We start from the raw sequence: 20,144 nt of genomic DNA on the forward strand, positions 1-20,144 counted from the left end.
ACCAGGGGTTCGATCCCTGGGCCTGCCGTGCTGACCCTGACCCCAGGGTGTGCTGAGACGTAATTGAGACTAGGTGAGATGGCGCACCCCTGTAATCCCAGCTCTTGGGAGGCTATAAACAGGCGGATCACTACGAGTCTTATCTAGTAGTAAGACCCTGAACAGCCTGTAGACCCTCCCCTAAAATTTAAAATAAAAACAAAAACAAAAACAATAAATTATTTTTCGCTTTTTGAGACAGGGTCTCACTATGCAGTTCAGGCTGCCTTGAGCTCACTTTGTGGCCAGGCTGGTCTCAAACTCACAACAATTCTCCTGCCTCAGCCTCCCGAGTGCTGGGATTATAGGTCTACTCTGCTAATGCTTGAGATATATCTATATATATCTATATAGATATATATATCTTTATATATGTAAAATATTTATATTTATATATATTTTATATATATATGCAGAAAAACTAAATGTAGAGGGAAGGGGACTTATTTCTTAGGGCTTATGCATTTCAAGGCAAGGATCAGCGTGTGGCACTCCCCTTTCCTCTGCTCTCTCTCTTTCGCCCTCTGCTGGGATTTGAACCCATGTCCCTATTCATGCTGTCATTGAGCTACATCCTGAGTCTTGTTTTCTTTGGAGACGAGGGTCCCTAAGTTGCCCTGGCTGGCCTTGAACTTGGGATCCTCCGGCCTAGTCTCCCGAGTAGCTGCGGTCAGAGGTGCCTCACACCATGCCCAGCTAATTTTTACAAAAACCATCCTACTTTCCAGACACTCTCGGTCTTTCTGAGCGTACAACGTTGAGTTTTTCATCCTCCTTTCGCACCTGTCTGATGCCAGACACGTTTCTGCGGCGGCGAGCTTGCTCAGCTCTGACTCTCACCCCGGGCTGTGCAGGGCTTGGAGGTTCCTGTGGGAAAGCGGAAGGAAGAACGGGAAGGCCGATCAGAGGGGAGCGAGACACTCAGGAGGCTGAGGCGGGAGGGTTGTTTCGAGTTCAAGACCAGCCTGGGCTACAAAGTGAGCTCTTGGTAGCCCGAGCTGTGTAGTGAGACCCTGTCTCAGAAACACAAAAACAAAAAATACCCCTCCCCCCACCAAAAAACCCCCCAAACGCAGAAAAACAACAGCAACGGAAGGGAATGAATGAGAGGGCCCCAGGAAGTGAGAGCTGGGTGGGCTGAGGGCCGGTGTTAACACTTTATTATTATTCATTTGTTGTTGCTTTGAGATGAGGTCTTCCTATGTATCAGGAGCCGCCAAGCCACATGCACACGTGTCCCCGAGTCATGTGGCCAGAGGAGAGTGCAGCTGACTCTGTTCACCCCAGCAGGACTCACTGGTCCAAAAGGGCAGCCGTTGTTCCTCACCTCTCATCACAGTCCTACAGAGCTGCCGATTTTGTGAGTCCAGAAATGCAGACTATGTTTGTGTATGTGTGTTCATTAAAACATAAGCGCCATAAAATTTATCATTTTAGGTCTACAGTTTAGTGGTACACAGTACATTATTCATTGGAAAAGTCCGGGCTGGAGAGATGGCTCAGTGGTCTAAAGCACCTACTTAGAACAAGCTTAGCAAAGCATCAGGGACCGTGGTTCAATCCCCCAGCACCACATGCCAGCCCCGCCCCCCTGGTGGGCTGAGCTGGCCACACACACACCTCTCTCTCTCTCTCTCTCTCTCTCTCTCTCTCTCTCTCTCTCTCTCTCTCCAAAAGGAAAAGTCCTCAAATTCAGAGAGGCGGGAGAGCCGGGAGGGAGCTGGGTCAGGGCCCTGGTGTGGGAAGACCGGAGCCCTCAGCCACGATGGCGGAAGGATGCACATGCACCTCTAGGGCTGCCCGAGCACAGGGCTTGTGCGGAACCAATGTGTTTTCCCTGTAGGCTGGCCATGCTTTGTTCTTGCTTAGTAGTTGCTCAATTAATGTTCAGGGGAAGGAAAGAAAAGAAGAGAAAGGGGGTTTTCTCAGTGGAGCTTTAGGAAGCTCTTGGGCGGGGCCTGCGGAAAGGTGCCTTCCTCAGGGCTCCCGGGGCACAGGAGCGGGGGACCCTCCCTTGTTTCCTGTTCCTACTGAGTCTCAGGCTGCCCTAAAGCTAAGAGGCCTACAGCTGGAGCTGGCTCTCCGCACTTTATACACCTGCTGCCTGCTCTGATCCCTGGGGTTTGTGGCTCAGGAACTCGGGTGCTTCTCTGCTGCTCCTGGGTGGGTGGGGGCTGCACTGAGGTCGCTGCGGGTGGTGGGCGGCGGCTCCGCGGGGCTCACGCTGCTCTGTGCGCCCTCGGCTCGGTGACCTGGGGCTCGGCACGCCCGGGGCTGTGTCCCTGGGACCTCTCCCACTTGCCAGGGTCAGAGGAGCCCCAGAGACAGTGTCCCCGGGGCCCAGGCAGAGGAGGCGGCCAGCCAGGCCTCCCTGAACACCTCCACTGCGGTCGCTGGCCCGGTCACCTGCTAGGGCTGGCCCAGGTTCGAGGACAGTGAGACCAGATCCCGCCTGGGCCCGGGAGGAGCAGCCAGCGCTCACGGCGGCCACCGACCTTCCCACACTCCTTGCTGCTCCGAGGCAGCGATCTCCGTGACGACAGCAGAGCCGTGGAGCCCTCGAGGGGTCAGCTCCATTTTCTCCCTTTCCGGGGGGATCTGAGCTCTCGCAGAGACTCCCAGTCGCTGCGCGGTGCCCTTCCGTGTGACGGAGGCACGCCACATTCCCCAATCTGCAAACATAGAGTTTCGCAGATTATTCCACGAATGCAGAGACATAAAAGCCGGCGTCCAGTTCCGGTCCTGCCTGCCCCAGTTCTTCCGCAGAGCTGGATGTGGGTCCTTCGTGGGTCTCCCCTGCACCACCTAGGTGGAAGGATTGGGAAAAAACGCAAAAAGCTTCATCTCTCCGTGCTTTTCTTCCTGTAACTGGCTTCCGTTTCACTTTCAACATTGTGTCTAGGAGGTTCCCACCAGCAACTGTAAGTTCACCCATGTTAGGAACAGCCTCACTGAAGCGCAGCCCGTGGGCCCCGCTGCCCTGCGGCCAGCTCCAGAGGTCGTTGCTAGCTTTTCACTTTTGGGGGTGGTGGTGGTGGTGGGTCTTTTTGAGACAGGGTCTCGCTGTGCAGCTCAGGCTGGCCTTGAGCTCACTTGTAGCTCTGGCTCGGCGCTCCTCTCCATGCTGCTTTCTGTTGCTGCTGCTGTTCTTTTTTTTTTTTTTTTTTTTTTAAATTTTATTTATTTATTTATGTGTGTGTGTGTGTGTGTGTGTGTGTGTGTGTGGCCAGCTCAGTCCACCAGGGGGCGGGGCATGTGGTGCTGGGGGAATCGAACCGCGGTCCCTGTGCTCTGCTAAACTTGCTCTAAGTAGGTGCTTTAGACCACCCAGCCATCTCACCAGCCCCAACTGCTGCTGTTCTTGCACGCGTGTGTTCGTTCGTTCTTTTTTTTTTTTTTTGGTGGAACCAGGGATTGAACTCAGGGCCTTGCGCTTTCCAGGGAAGCATTATTCCACTGAGCCATCTCCCTGGCCCCACGTTCTTTCTTTCTTTCTTTTTTTTGGGGGGGGCACTGGGAATGAAACTCGGGACCTTGTGCTCGCTAGGCAGACACTGCGGTGCTGCGCTGTGTCTCCGGCCCACGCCTGTGTTCTGTAACTTGGGACCTCACCCTGAAAGTGTCCTTGGGCCCCCTGAGCGGGCAGTGAGCACTCGGGCTGGGCGCTCCGTCCCCAGCGGTGGGGTGGGCGCAGAGGGCTGCCGAGAATCGCGTGCGCCTGTGCCCAGGGAGCCGGCGGCAAGAAGCTCTGCGTAGCCAGACCCTGCGCAGACCCACGCGGGAGCTTCCGAACCAGGTGTCTGGAGCCCTGCGTTTTGTACCTGCGGAGCGGAAGGTTACCCTGCAGGCGAGAGGGGACCACGCTGGTCAGGGCGGACATCTCAGAAGCAAACGCTCAGGACTGGGCTGTGGCTCAGCCGTAGGACACCTGCCTCGAACGCGCAAGCTCTGGGTGCCATCCGCCGCAAAGATCCAGAGCAAGAAACCAGCACTCGTGCTGAATAAAAGAGTAAGTTGCAGAGTGACCGGTACAGAGTAACACCTGCGTGGCGTGAAGTTTGCAGAACAAGGAAAGCAGGCCGGATGTGACGACACACACCTGTAGCCCCAGCCCTTGGGAGGCTGGGGCAGGACAGTTGCTTTGGGGCCTGCCTGTCCACGAAGTGAGTTCAAGGCCAGCCAGCACTGCACAGTGAAACCCTGTCTCGAGAAACAGAAGCAGAAACAAAGAATGAAATGTCATTGTAGATCACATAGAGAAAAAAATATAAAGGTACAGAGTCACCAGAGTGCTTGCTCTAGGCTGAGAAGGCGAAAATATCACCAAAGAAGGGTCTGTTTTAAAAATAGATGTACTTATTCATTAAAGGAAAACAGCTGCTTAAGTTCACAGTCCATTATGAGTACATAAGACACTGCTGCTATAATTTTATAGTTAAAATTCTTTCTATTAGTTTTTTTTTTTTTTTTTGTTCCTCGAACGCCTTCAGGGCACTTTTGGCCAGCAGGAGAGTTGTGAGGTTCGAACTCCAGCAACCTGAGGCTGCCAGCTTTGTGGAAGCAGCCACTTAAAGGACTGAGCTAGGGCCAGGCCCCCTCTATTAGTTATTTTTATTTTTAATTTTTTAAATTAATTAATTAATTATTTTTGTGGACCCAGGGATTTTTTAAAAAAATTCTTTTATTTATTTATATGTGTGTGTGTGTGTGTGTGTGTGTGTGTGTGTGTGGCCAGCTCAGCCCACCAGGGGGCGGGGCGGGCTGGCATGTGGTGCTGGGGGATTGAACCACGGTCCCTGTGATTTGCTAAGCTTGTTCTAAGTAGGTGCTTTAGACCACTGAGCCATCTCACCAGCCCCGATTTTTTTTTTTAATGAGCAGAATATATTTATTGAAAGAAAGAAAGCTCCTGTCCAAGAGAGGGACAGGAGGGGGGGCCCGAGTGGGTAGTTCCCCAGAACCAGGGATTGAACTCATATATATATATTTTTAAAAAAACAAAAGGTTCCTTTTATTTTTAACAGATAAAACTTAAATCATTTAACATCAGATAAAAAAACCACGTCCGGTTCCGTGTAACCCAGGGGCAGCGCTGTGTCTTCCAAGGCACTGCGCCTGGTTAGTCTCCGTGCTTGGTCCCACTCAGCCGCTGCGTTACTTTCCCAGGAATTTTCTTTTCAATGTGCTGATTGTCTGCAGGCAAAAATACACTAGGTTTCGGCAGTGTGCATTTTATTCATTTTTATACGCTGTCACTCAACTTTGCTATAGAATCTCTACTGACTTCACTCACGTGCTGCAGTCCCCACGCTCCCTTGAACTGCCCTCTGCCTGTAAGTTCTGTTTACAATTAAGAATTTGTACATGACACAGATCAGCTTGGCCCTTGGGCTGTGATGACATCAAATAGTCCTGAGACTGGGCGTGGTGGCGTGGGTCTGTAGTCTGTAATCCCAGCTCTTGGGAGGCTGTAAACAGGCAGATCACTACGAGTCCGATCTAGTAGTGAGACCCTGAACATCCTGCAGACCCTCCTCCCCCCCAAAAAAAAAGATTATTAAAAATTATAAAGTGATGACACATTAGAGCGGGTGCGGTGGTATACTGGGGAGGCTGAAAACAGGGCCACTGTGAGTCCCAGCTACATAGTGAGACCCTGTACCAAATGTATATATTAAAAAAAAAAGATGAAACATTTTTCTTCAGCTTTTGGGCAACAGCTATATGCTAACTTACCTACCCAGAAGAAGTGTCTTAGATACACACATACAATACCCAAGGCTCTTGCAGTAGGGATGAGGTATGCTATCCTTCTTAGCACAGTAAAAGACAGCGTAAGCTGAAAACTAAAGAGTATTTAAAATAAAAACAGAAAACTACACATACTAATCATACAACAGATTGACTCATAACTGAACTTTTCAAAATCGACTTGCAGTGTAGCTTATTTTAAGTGAGTCAGGAAAAAAAAAATATCTAAAACGTGTATATGTGTTGCGATAAAAGATATACCAAAACATGTCATCTACATACCTTCAATAAGGTGATACGATATATAGTCTTTTTTTGAGACAGGGTATCACTAAGCAGTTCAGGCTGGCCTTGAGCTCACTTTGTAGTCCAGGCTGGTCTTCAACTCACAACGATCCTCCTGCCTCAGCCTCCCGAGTGCCGGGATTACAGGTGTGTGCCACCACGTCCAGCTAAATGTGTGACTGCTTCTTACATTGCTTTCTCACAGAAAGTTCATAATTGAACTCACATTTTTTAAATTTTAATTTTTTTTTTTTGCAGAACTGGGAATTGAACTCAGACCCTTGTGCTTGCCAGGGAAATGCTTATTCTACTGAGCCATCTCCCTGGCCCCAACTTTTATTTTTTAAATACTCTTCTTTTCTTTCTTTTTCCATTTTTCTTTTTTTTTTTTTTTATGAGCAGAATATATTTATGGAGAGAAAGAAAGCTCCTGTCCCGAGAGAGGGACAGGAGGGGGGACCCGAGCGGGTAGTTCCCCCCTCCATTTTTCTTTCTTTATCACAGCTATGCATGCCAGTAGCTGAAACACTCAAATCATTCTATGAGATTTCTTTACTATATAAAATTTTTTCTTTCTTTTTTTCATTTATGTATTTGGTACAGGGTCTCACTATGCAGATTGGGTTTGTTGTGAGCCTTTTGTTTTCAGCCGCCCAAGCACTCAGGCACAGTCCACCACGCCCAGTCTCATTCTCTGTCTCAGCGTGTTCTGGCCGGCATGACACGCGGGGGATTGAACCCTGGTCCTCTAGCTCTTGCCTGAGTAGGCACTTCAGTCCACTGAGCTATCTGGCCTGCCCTATAATGCTCCTTTTGAAATGTATTTATTATTATTATTATTATTTTTTGTAGTACTGGGGATTGAACTCAGGACCCCGCGCTTGCCAGGCAAGCGCTTATTGTACTGAGCTATCTCCCTGGGCCTATAATCCTCCTTTAGAAGAGCTCTGTGTTGCAGCTGAGAGATCTTGAACCCTTCTTCAAGTTGAATTCCTCCGTCTGGAATTGCACAGAGCTGTTTTGCTTGGCTCACTGGTCCGCATCCCTTTTCTTCCTGGCTTCCTACCCACTGGCCTCGAGTTCAGACTTCCCTCCCCGCTCTGTGGGCCCTGACTCAGGTGAGTTCACTTAGTGTCTGTTGGGTGTGGTGGGGGGAAGAGTTTGGAAAACATGCTTGGCCTCACACCTTCAGCCTGGATAACAGGCAGCCAGCTCCCGGCTCCTCTCGCGTCCAGGTAAAAATGCCTCGAAGTCTCCGTTCTGAGCTTGGCAGGCCCAGGGCTCTCGGAGATTCCTGTTAATTCCTGTGCAGGAAAAAAGAATGCAGGGCTAGGCTCTCGCTCTCTCTGCAGCTCTGGTTCCTGAGTGCAATTCCTCTTCCTGTTCCCTGCCTTCCGGAACTCTGCCTCCTTCATTTTAAACTACAGACATCCACTTAGACCACTCATTTAATCGGCGTTGAAAGCATAATTGAAGAAAAGCTGCAAAAAAGGAGCAAAGCAGGCCTGGGAGAAAAGCTGTAGGAGCTACCAGCAGAAGTGCCGTAGGGGTGGAGCCACGTAGGGCTTTTGGAGCTCACAGCTCATTACAGGGTGCTTTGGATGGTCCACAGGGAACTGCAGGACTTAACGTTTGCCCTTCTGGGCTTTGGACTTGTTTTGGTCCCAGTTGTTTGTATCCTGCTGTGTACCCCTTTTGGAATGACAATGCTTATCTTGTGCCTGTGAATGTTGGAAGTGTGTAACTTAACATTTGTAGAGGGGCTCACAGCTAGGAGTTTGCCTAAGATCTTGGAGGCTTCAGACTTGGACTTTTCAGTGTTGCTGAAACTTTTAGGACTTCAATACAGTTTTCAATTTGTTTAAGCATGTGTGTGTACCTGGAAATTGGCTTTAAAAAATATATGTCTAGTTGCCAAGTTGACAAGGGGTGATTGTGTTAGTTGATACATTGTGTCAACTTGGCTGAATCAGCTCGGGCAGCGTGGGGGCCTCAACCCGCAGGTGGGCAGGGCCCAGGAATTGAGCAAGGCTGCCTGCTGCCCTGCCCCATTTCCTGCCTCCTGCTGCCCTGCCCTGCTTCGCTGGAGAAGTCTCAGTCTGCGGAGGAGCTTGATCTTTGCGGCTGCGCCACTTTGGAGGAGCTCCGATTTTCACTGTGGAGCTCCGATCTTCGCAGTCAGCGCAGAAGGAAGAGAGAGGCTTGATGGACGCCGTGCCGCTGCAGCTGCTGCTCCTCCTCTGCTCTTCATTGTTTTCTGCTGCATGAACTGCTGTCCTTTGCCTTGGAGCCCGCGGAATATGGACTGAACCCTCCAGTAACTGTGAGCTAAATAAACCTTTCCTTCCAAAAAAAAAAAAAGCAAGCATCATTAGCATCATTGGCCATTCCTTAGGACAAACAGAGGCAGATTCTGCACACCAGCACGTTAAACATCTTTGAGAGGGATCCGCAGACATCACTTAGAATGGTCACAGGAGACCGTGGGCTCCAGCTGCCTGCTTTTCTTCTGTCCCACCCCGGCACTGCCGCTTGCAGCCTCCTGAGAGTCCCACGCCCATCTTCAGGTTTTTGCGGGGCTGACGCTCCCTGGGGATGAGCATCAGCAGCATTGTCACCTTGCCATTAGAAAGAAGGACACTGGGACTGCAGCAAGTTAGTGTGTGTTGACCAGGGGCCAGTGCAGACAGCGTGTGCCAACTGGCGGATGAACTCAGGGCTGGCGCGGAAACCTGTGCTCACGACCACCCCAGAATGCAAAGGCAGTGGTGACGGCAGCCACCGCCGTGGGCTTGCAAGTCGTCTCTCCCTGCTAGGTCCTCCCCTCTGCTCGAGTCTGGTTACCGCCTACCCCATATTTCTACTCAGATATCCAATGGGCATGGGTGATGGTTTTTTAAAAAAATATTCCCAAATTCTTTGGTACGACTTCCTCCAGGGAGCAGGGCTCAATTCCCCTATTCTTGGATATGGTTTGAATTCGTGATTTCTTTCAGGTGGCAGAATATTGTGGCCACAACAGTGTGTGATTTTTAAGACCAGGCCACCGAAGACATTTGTGAGCTCTGCCGCTTCCTCGGGAGGCTCGCTGTGAGAAGCCAGCAGCCAGCAGGGCAGCGCGAGCCCTGCGTCTCCTCCCGGACTCCCGAGGAGAGCAGCTGCGGCCTCCCGTCCACAGCACCCGGAGCACCACGTGGGAAGCGGGCGCCCCGGCCCGGGGAGACCCCAGATGATGTAGCCCCGGACAGCTTGGCTTCAGGCTCTGGAGAGACCCGAGACCTCTGCCAGCGCTGCCCAGGGAAACCGCTCCTCATGGGAAACTGGGAGCTAATAAATATTTGTGTATTAAGCTGCTGAGTTTGGGGGAAAATTTATTATGCAGCATTAATTAATACAGCATCTTCAGTGCGGCATGTCAGAAGCTAAGCTCTTCATTTTCATGCTGCAAACATAATCTTCCTTTCGTCTTTCCTATTTAGAAAGAGCAATTTCATTTGCTCCTCCTCCACTTCCTCTTCCTTTCTCTTCCCCCTCCTCTCCCTCCTTCTCTTCCTCCTTCTCTTTTCCTCCTCCTCTCCCTCCTCCTTTCTCTCCTCCTCCTTCTCCTCATCCTCATCCTCGTCCTCCTCCTCTTCCTCCTCCTCTTCCTCCTTCTGCTTCTCCTCCTCCTTGTCCTTCTCTTCTTCCTCTTGCTCCTCCTCCTTCTCAGATTAAGATCCTAAAGTCCTCTTCAGGGCCTTCCTTTCTTTCACATCACAAATTTAGTATAAGGGCAATTTTACTTATTTATTTATTTATTTATTTGGGAAGGGTCTACAGGGTGCTCAGGGTCTCACTACTAGATTGGACTCAGTGATTCTCCTGTTTACAGCCTCCCAAGTTCTGGGATTACAGGTGTGTGCCAACCTGCCCAGTCTCGATTGCCGCCTCAGTGTGCCCTGGGGGCGGGGCCGGCACTGCAGGCCTGGGGATCAAATCCTGGCCCCTGTGCCTGCTTGTAAGTGCTTTAATCCGCTGAGCTACCTGGCTGGCCCTTAGGGGCAATTTTAAAAGGCAAAGCATGTATACAATCTGAAGAGAAACCACAGTATCACAAGGGCCATTTTAAAAGGTATCTACGATCTAACCGCATCCTCCCACTGTGGTTCACCCGTCCTTGCCTGGGTGGGTGGCAACAGCCTTCTCTGTCTGATCTGCTTGAGCCTCCTGCGAGTTCCAGGTGGGTAGCCCGGGAACCCCTCGCCAGCGTCAACTGGCCAATGTTCTGTTCATTGCAGTCGTGTTTCCTTCACCTGCAGAGAGCTTCTCCGCGCACTGCCTGGAGGAGCGTCTTAGTGAGGACTGGTGTGAGCCCTAAGTGTTCATTCCCCATAGCCTGTCTTTTGCTTATTTGTTTCCTCATGTCTAGAATGGCAGCTCTTTCAAGGGGGATAATTTTTGTCTTCTTTATGTACTGTTGGGTTTCTAGCACCTAGAATGATTCTTGACACACGGTCACATTTTTTGGGAGAGGGTGAGACAGGATTTCGCTCTGCAGCCCAGGTTGGCCTCAAACTCATTTTGATCCTCCTGCCTCAGCCTCCTAAGTGCTGGGGTTACAGGTGTGTGCTACCATGCTCAGAAATAAAGGCTCGCTGAACAACCCATTCTTGTCTTCTCAAGAGCTGTGCGGCTGTCCGGACTCCTGGGAAGGCGACGGTGAATCCGAATGCTCAGAGAACCAAACACAACTGTAGGCCCCTGGGCAGAGCCTGACAGGCTGAGGTGAGGCCAAGGGGAATCCTGTGGATCTTTACTTCACTTGGCTTCTACTCTTCTAGAGAAGTTTCTTATTTCTGCCTTAACAGACGCAAGGAAAATAGTAAAATATATTGAAGTTGGTTTGTATTTAAAAAAAAAAAAAAAAAAAACCTCCTTTGTAGTTAGGGCAGTAAATTATAGACACAAGATTCAATGTGGGCCGTAAATCGAATATTTCAGAGCGAGTAGACTGCTCCTTTGGGAATGAGAGTTTATTTCCTAAGCTTTTCTTCAGTACATCATGAGTCTTTCTCAGAAAACGAGCCCGTTGCCTGACAGCCAGAAGAGCCTGTGGGGAGGCAGGGGGTTTGACTGGGTGTGGCCAGCTCAGAAAATGGTTCTCTGCAGATATGCTATGACCAAATGTTTGCTGAGGTCCCCCAGCAGTGCTGCTTGATTTCAGAATATCAAAGAAAGGCAGTACATGTGAGCAAACCAGGAACACACACACACACACTCACACACTCTCACACACACACACTCTCACATGCACACACACACACTCACACACTCTCACACACACACACACACTCACACTCTCACATGCACACACACACACACACTCTCACATGCACACACACACACACACACTCTCACACGCACACACACACTCACATGCACACACACACTACCAAGTATGGGTATGTGTTTTCTCTCTGCTTTAAGCTGATAAGCTGGGAAATGTCACCGACGCAGGAAGCTTGGGCTTATCTGGGCTGATGTTAACAGTTCCTGGGAAGACGAGGGGGGAGGAAGAGGAGGATTGGGGCCCTGAGCATGTCACCCAGTGATTCAGATCCGCCCGAAGTTCATCGTAGAATTCATCTCCTCGTACCCTCTTGCCTTCTATCTTGGAGTCCCATGTAGCAATGAACTGACTGAAACTTGAGCTAACAGCTAATGAGGAACAGGAGTCATCCTTTATTAGCCAGTGAAGAACAGGACCATTCAGCCAATGAGGAAGGGAGACCTTCAGCCCAACAACCAATGAGAAAGGGAGGCCTTTAGCCTGATAACCAATGAGGAAGGGAGGCCCTTAGCCAACAGCCAATGAGAAACAGGAGTCATCCTTTACCAGCCACTGAAGAACAGGGCCATTGAGCCAATGAGGAAGGGAGGACTTTAGCCCAATAGCCAATGAGAAAGGGAGGCCCTTAGCCTGACAACCAATAAGGAAGGGAGGTGCTCACCACAACAGCCAATGAGGAAGGGAAGCTCTTAGCCTGACAACAAATAAGGAAGGGAGGAGCTCAGCCCAACAGCCCCAGGGAAATTAGATGTAGCCTAGGGAACCACTGATTTTCCCCCGGAAATGACTTCTGCTTTAGTCAAACTTTAAGATGACTCCAGCCCTGAGCAACAACTAAACCAGGGGTCCTTGACCCAGAGATGCTGGTGCTACACACATGATGCTGTAGGTAGCTACATTTGAGGATGAATTATTACTGTAGTATGTTGGTTGCTAAGGCCATAGGGTGCCACAAAGTGGCTGGCTTAGAGCCACAGGAACGCATTGCCTCAGCAGACACCAGAAAAGTCCTCAGTGGGATGTCAGTAGGTCCCTGTGCCCTGAGGGGGCAGGGAGCGGTGACCCCTGGCCTGCTGCAGCTTCCAGGGGCCCAGGGCATCCTTGGCTTGGCCATGGCCACGGCCATCTCCTCCCAGTGTCTTGCCATGAAGTCTTCCCAGCGCGCCTCCTGCACCGCAGCAGGGCCCGTGCTCATGGTCTCGTCTGTCCTTGGCTGCCTCGCTAAAGCCTCATCTATAAACACAAGCGCCGTCCTACATCCTGGGCATTAGATATCAACATGTCTTTTAGGGAATGACACAGTTCGGTCCAGAGCAAGCAGCAAGAGATGACTAACACAGAGACAACTCTCCAGGAGGTGTGTGAGCGCCACCATTAGAAAAAGGAGGAGAACAGCCGGCCACAGCGATGCATGCCATTGATCCCAGTACTCTGGAGGCTGAGGCAGGAGGATCGCCGTGAGTTCAAGGCCAGCCTGAGCTGCACACTGAGACCCTCTTTCTCTCTCTCTCAAAAAAGGAAAATAAATTTTAGACAATTATAAAGAACCCAGAAGGGGTAGCAAGTCCTTAGCTTGGTCCGCTGGGGGCCACTATGACAGAATATCTGAGGTGGTCATATTGGGCCATTCTGGAGGCTGGGAGTCCACGGTCAGGCTGTGGGTGTCTCCGTGCTGTATCTTCCTGTGGCAGAGGGCACATGTGACACAGGAGCAAAGGGAGAGTAAAGAAGGGAGGGGACGGGAAGGCTGGTGATGAGCTCACGCTTGAGATGCCAGACTTGATCTGCCTGAGAAGCAGTCAGCTCCTCAAGGTCCCATTTCTGAGCGCGGTTATGGTGATACTTAATGTCACTTGTGTGGGGGTGAACATCTCAACTATAAGGCTGAGTGACCCTGGGGTGACTGTCCTCCCGGGTGGCTCTGAGCACTTGAAATGGGGCCCTGTCCTGAGATGTGCTGAAGTGTAAAGTGGGCATTGCACTGTGAAGACTGAGGACTAAACAACCAAGAGCTATTAAAACTGTTAATTTTTTGTTGTTGTTGTTGTTGAGACAGGATTTCCCTATGCAGCTCAGACTAGCCTTGAACTCCCTTTATAGTCTAGGCTGGTCTCGAACTCACAGTGATCCTCCTGCCTCAGCCTCCAGAGTGTTGGGATCACAGGCATAAAAAAATGTTAAATTTTGATTGGATGTTGAAACAACATTTTGGACACATTGAGCTCATGAGCTTGACATCAAGTTCATTTTCTTCTGTTCTTATTTCTTTAGATGTAGCAACTATGACCCCCATGTGCATGAGCCTCACACATGGGTGGCTTGTACTGGGTGCCTGTGGGGTGTGGCCCAGCTAGGAGGAGGCTTTCTTCTGTCAGTCAGATTTATGGAGAAATCCTTCCTCTTCCTAGAGTTAAACAAAGCCCTGGGGCTCTAGAGAGATGCACTTCTGGTCTTGGTGCACTGTGATGAAAAGTGAGATGTTCTCTGCCCACAGTGCCTTTACTCCGGGCAGAGTGGGGAGCCACCACCACCTGCCACTCGAGGCTCTCAACTGCAGTCCCCAGGGCTGGGTACCCATTGTCCAAATGCAGAGAATTGCAGGTTTCAGCCCTGCACCTCTGCTGGTCTGCAGCCTCCTCTGGATCCCTGGGATCCCACTGTGTCCCCTGCAGGTTCTCAGTCCAAGGGCTGGGCCAGTGTTTCCATGCTTCCCTGTCCCAACCCTCAAGTGTCCCCCTTCTCTGGACAGTCAGGTCCTCTACTTGAAGCAGAGCCCTCTTTATCCTCCCCCAGGGGAAAGAGAAATGGCGCTCAGGCTTGCTCTCAGAGGGAGGGGGTAGAAAGATCGCCTGCTATTTTGGTACTGCAAACTGAAGAAGCCACATTAATATTTTAATGAATAATTCTTGCACAAATTCATTTGTTCAATAGATATATCTATTTCCATACTTTAGCACAAGCTCTTTCTTGTCAGTGGTCTCCACTTAGCCAGCCCATTGGGGTGTGACCCAGCTGCTGTGCTCTTGGTCATTCCCCAGGGATCAGGGGATCAGGAAAGGTGGTACCTTCACTGGAACCTAAAGCCAGGAGCTGATGGATGCTACAAGGGGAGCTGAGGAGATCCAGAAGTGCCGCCCCTTGCGTGAACAAATGTGTGCATGCAAGTGTGTGTGTGCATGGGCGTGTGTATGGGAGTGTCTTAGTTACTTTTTTACTCGTTGCCGGGACAAATACCAGGCACTCCAAGGTTTATTTGGCTCAGTTACTGGAGGGTTCAGTCCATATTCTGCTGGCTCCAAGCAAACGACAGCCGTTCATGCGGCAGAAAACAATGCAGAGCAGAGGAGGAGCAGCAGCTGCGGCAGCGGCCATCAGGCCTCTCTCTTCCTTCTAAGCTGACTCTGAAGACTGGCACTTCTCGGCGAAGATCGGAGCTCCTCCAAAGTGGCACCACTGAGAAGATCAAGCTCCTCCGAAGACTGGGACTTCTCCACTGAAGCTGGGCAGGGCCGGAAGCCTTCCTCAGTTCCTTTATATACACTTCTTGTGCTGTGGTGGCCCATGGCCCTAGGGTTGAACCAATCACATCCAGTGCTGGCCCAATAGTGCCTCAGGTTGGGCCCTGCCCGCCTGCAGGGCTGCGCCCCACTCCGAGAACTGCCAGGGCTGATTCAGCCAAGTCGACCCAATGTATCAACTAACACAGGCGGTAAAAAATCAAAGGCTCAGATATGCGGGGGTGTGGGCTATGAGCTCTCAGCTTGAGTCACTGTATACTCATCCCCCCTCATTCATTCCACAAATACTTCCTGGTCATCGCAGGTCCTGACCCTGACCCCACCACTGTCGCCATGTGAGCAGGAGCCTCAGCCAGGCCCTACTGGCCCTTGGGGCCTGCTTCTTCCCTGGGCACGGATGATCCCCGGGCACGGTGGGCGATGTTTGGCCGCAGCCTGGGCCTCTCCGTCCATTCCATGTACGCAGCAGCACCCTCCATGCCGGACAAGGAGGAAGGTCTCCAGACGCAGTCATTTCGAGTGAGGCAGACTCGCCCACCCCAAGTTATGGATTGGAGCAGACCGGGGTAGAAAACATTGCAGTGGATTAAGGGGAGCGAGGGGGAAGGGAGCCCCTCTTCCGCGGGCGTCAACAGCGCATGGGTGCGGAGCAGCACCAGCTTGCTCGCTTTGGGGCCAGGTTAGGCAGCGGCCCAGAAGGAGCCCCTCATCTAGAGGATGAGAAGGGGGTGCAGGAGGCTCTAGAGTAGGGCTTGGGGAGGGGGGCGGAGCGCGGTGAGGGCCCCTAGATATGTGGAGTGCGTGCCGGAGTAAGCTGATCTTTGTTCAGACCGAGGGGAGAGAAGGAGATGGTTGCTGATGGTGAGGTGGAGAAAAGCAGGGGGATTTACGCAGAGCTGCCTCATCTGCTGCAAATGCCGCCTGTCCGTGCGTGCGCGCAGCGACCACACTGCGGGGGCGTGCTGGCACGCAGGAGCTGCTCGTGGGCAGATCAGGCCTCCAGCATCTTTGTGCCTCTGCAGGTTGTTGCAGGCCCCATAGTGAAGAGGGGCCGAAGGTTCGAAGCCTGTGCTCTCCAACCTCGGCCTTGGGGTCGCCGTGTTGAACGCCTGCCCTGGGGGCCCAGCTTGGTGCAGCCTGGGCTAGCGCGAGTGAGTATGGGGCCGTGGAGACGGGCGCTTTCTTCCGTACTGAATCCTCGGATTTCTCAGGAGATCAACTGCTGTTCCCAGCGCTCTCCACCGAGGGGTGAGCGAGAGCTTCTCCGCAGCAGGCGGGAAGCACCCAGCTTGCTGAGACGGTGTGGATTCACGCACGCGAGACGCCTCGAGCGCTTGGACCATGTTTCATTATCCACACAATGAACGAGCAGGCCTGCCTGGGTGCATTTCTGTAAACGAGCAGACAAAGGTTCGCAGGGTTACAGGGAAGGGCACGTCAGTCACCCCAGTGCCCTGCGCCGCAGATGCTGGCCCTGGGAGCCTCTCAGGTGCCTCCTTGCTCCTGGTGCCTCTCCCCTCATGGGACTGCCATTATTTAAGCAAGGTGGGGCCCAGAAGAAGCTGCAGGCCACAGCTGCTTCTGGTGGTTCTGATGTGTACTGGGGTTAGACAGTGCTTCCCAGAATTCAATATGTGCCATTACCAACAGAGATCTTGTTCAGATGCATCACCTTGTCATAACTCCAGCACCGTGGGCGACAAGTTAGGGGGATGGCACGCTGGAGCCCCGACTGAGCAACTCTGGGATCCGTGCGATCTTGCCCAAAATTGAAAAAAAGGCCGAGGTAGCGGCTCAGTTCAGTACCCGGCAGCACGAGAGGAGAGCAGAAGGCCCATTCTGCTCAGTAGCTCTGGTAGATCCAGGCTCCTGCTTCTCACAAGCTGCTAGGTGGCAAGAGCTGAGGTTCCGGCTCATGGCTGGAATGGCAGAAGCTTGCAGCTGGTTCTAAGGTGGTCCGCAGCACAGCAGCAGAACCAGAGGAGCCCCAGGGCCGAGCAGGTTCGCTGGGCTCATTGGAGGCCTCTCACACCCTGTGGCCACAGCACCTGGCTGCGGTACCCAGCCCGGACCAGAGGCTGCCACGTGCGGTGTTTGAGAAGCCCTGGTTTATGTGGGAGCCACCGGCTTTCCCACCGGAGGCCCCTTGATCACCTTCCCAGAGCCCCTTCCCTCAGAGGCCCTCCTTGGCAGCCGCCCCTGTCACCCCAGCGTGGCAGTGCCGGGTTCAGCTGCTGTGACAGGAGGTTTCTCTTTCTATTGAGAGGGCTGACAGGCCTCCCGTCATGGCTTGATTGGCAGCCCCCTAATCAGCAGCAGGAGAATGGTGCGCCTCCAGAATGATGTTTGCTCTGTAAATATTTGACATTATCTACCCTGAAAACCTGAAAGAGAACTTCATTTTTCTTTCTTTTTCTGGGAATACAGCAAGTCACAGAACACCCATAAGTATAATTAGTCTGACAAGGGAGCTTCTGATTGGGGCTGGGGACTTCTGTGGGAGCGATCGCGGCGTCTTTGTCTATGCCTTTGCCAGGGATGAGGGCGGCTCACCTGGTGCTGCAGGGTGTCTCCCTTTGGCCACACTGCGGATGGACGGACGGACGGACAGACGGACGGACGGTCACCCAGCACAGCTGCTTCTCTGGAGCTCTGTGGCTGGGAGAAGGGAAGGCTTCAGGGCTGCTTGCAGCGGGGAGGTGCTGTGCTTCCTGTCCGGAATGTTCACCTCACACCGGCAGACAGCTAGAACTCCTCTGGGGCATGGGTTTTGGCCCAGACAGACTGAGGATTCAATTTTCTTTATAAGTTGCCAGGGGTGTGACATCGGGTGAGTCAGTGCACCCACTTCTCCGTACTGAGGGGTAAGGAGGGCACCTTGTGTCATAGGGCCTCGTACTTGACCTGTTTAGAAAACTGGCCACTGAGGGGCTCTTTCACGTTTCTCCTCCAATCCTCCCTTCCCACGCTATCATGTCACCACTGTGTCGCCAAAGCCTTTGACATTACCCTGGCCAAGATTCTGCAGTTCCCTGAGAATTGATGTGTGCTCACGTGCAGGAGAGCTCACCGTGCGGCGTGCGTGCTTAGGCAGAATGGAGGACAATGAGGTCCCTCAGGAGCCAGAGGCGGCTTCGTGGTGGTGCGGGGTGCGGTGCCAGCTGCTCTATGGCGGCCAGATGCGTGTAGCGTGACGCAGAGCATGCACCCCGTTCTTTTCCTGTCCAATCTGTTTCTTTTTTTTTTAAATTTTATTTATTTATTTATTTATTTATTTATGTGTGTGTGTGTGTGTGTGTGTGTGTGGCCAGCTCAGCCCACCAGGGGGCAGGGCTGGCTGGCATGTGGTGCTGGGGGATTGAACCGCGGTCCCTCTGTTTTGCCAAGCTTGTTCTAAGTAGGTGCTTTAGGCCACTGAGCCATCTCACCGGCCCCCCAATCTGTTTCTGTAGGTTGTGCACCAGTGGGTGAGCTGGGGACAGGTGGCTGGGGGTGGGGTCGCACCCTAGTGCAGGGCTGGGGGAGCCTCATGGTGTGACCTCCTGCTGTCCCAGCCTCTGTCCATCCCCGGTGTCCCTGCACTTTGGGTACAGTGTGTGGGGACGGGAGAACTCAAGGGGAGACGACCCAGGGCCTTTCTTCTTCATTGCAAGTCTTCTCCGCCCTCCCATCTGGCCCTGGCCACAGGACATGCGCTGGGTGTGGACCAAGGCAGGTGCCGCTGGGGGTCCTGTTCCCCGGTGTGGCTGCAAGAGGGGCAGGCGGCACCCAGATGTGACCCCAGATGGGAAGGAAAGCCCAGGGTCTGATCCAGGGCCAGGAGACTTCCTCCACCGAGGTCAGACTGGGCCCAACTAGAAACTGCAGGGCGAGCAGCCGTGGAAGAGGAATGGAGAGCACCGAGTGTCGCTGGGACTGGAAGCACTGCGGTGCATCTGGACTGTAGAAGGTGCTAGAATGCTGGAAACCAGAATGGACAGGATCTCAGGCTGCAGGGATCTGGGCATCGTGTCCTCAGCCACAGGGAGCCCTTAGACATCACGGGTCAAGGCATCTATGAAGGCCGAGGGACAGGAGGGTAAGCCTTCCACCCGGGAACACCTTGTGTGCACAGCAGTTCCTTGCGTCTCTCTGGGGACGGGAGGGGCCGGGATGGATGGGGAGACGCCAGGTCATAGTGCCCGCAGGAGGGTGGCCAGTTGGAACCCTACCTCAACATCAGTTTCCCCTTTGGGAAACCCTGTCTTTAAAAGCAGACTGGAGGGCTGGCCAAATAGCTCAGCCGATTAAAGCACCTGCAAACAGGCACAGGGGCCAGCGGTTCGATCCCTGGCCTGCCGTGCCGGCCCTGCCCCTGGGGCACACTGAGACAGCGATTGAACAGTGATATGCGTCTGTAATCCCAGCGCTTGGGAGGCTGAAAACGGGAGAATCACTATGAGTCGGATCTAGTAGTGAGACCTTGTAGACCCTGTCCTAAATACATTAGAAAAAGAAAAGAAAAAAAAAAATACACAGGTGACATTTGGCACATGATATATACCATCATAAGTGCTTAGTTTGAGTAAGGAAAGTAGATATTAATCAATGAGGATGGTGCAAGCTGTCACGGGGGCCACAGGACCGAGGCCTAGAGGGACTTCTGCTACTTCAGGGGCGACGCTGAGGAGTGTCCTGAGAAGGCTGTCACACTCACTCCCAAAACTGTTAGTGTGGCCGCTTTATTTTAATGTTCCCCTTTATTATTTTATTTTGGACAGGGTCTCGCTATGTACTCCAGGCTGGCCTTGAGCTCATAGTGATCCTCCTGCCTCAGCCTCCTGAGTGCTGGGGTCACAGGTGTGTGCCACCAGGCCTGGCCCACTGTGATGATTTCACATTCTGGAATCACTCTGAGTTTCTTTCATACATTATGTTCATGCTACATCGAGTAGTTTCTTTAAAAAAATAGTCTCACTCTCAAATAAAAATGTGAACATTATAAAAGCAGAGATAAGACAAAAAATGCAGAAGAGAGACAATGTTGGGAAGCTGCCCGCTACCTCACTCTGTTTTCTTGGATTTTGTTGTTAGTGTTCATTTTATGCCACCCTGGGCTTTGCCTTCTTCAGGGGACAGGTCCTGTTCTCTCTTCTGCATTCCAGCATGTACCCCTGGCACAGAGCACCTTATGTACATAGCACCCTGGGGCCCAGAGCACAGTAGGTACATAGCACCCTGGG

The 20,144-nt window shown here is 52.2% G+C and overlaps 1 long non-coding RNA gene across 1 annotated transcript; it reads left to right on the forward strand.

The window, feature by feature from the left end:
* The first annotated feature begins 14,863 nt into the window (after positions 1-14,863).
* LOC111818022 lies at positions 14,864-20,113 on the forward strand. The gene is made up of 3 exons (XR_002822098.1): positions 14,864-14,955; positions 19,590-19,593; positions 20,103-20,113. It is a non-coding gene; the product is annotated as an uncharacterized LOC111818022 (long non-coding RNA).
* Positions 20,114-20,144: the final 31 nt, after the last annotated feature.

This window comes from Octodon degus, unplaced genomic scaffold, assembly GCF_000260255.1.
Source record: "Octodon degus isolate 3935 unplaced genomic scaffold, OctDeg1.0 scaffold00077, whole genome shotgun sequence".
NCBI classification, from domain to species: Eukaryota; Metazoa; Chordata; class Mammalia; order Rodentia; family Octodontidae; genus Octodon; species Octodon degus.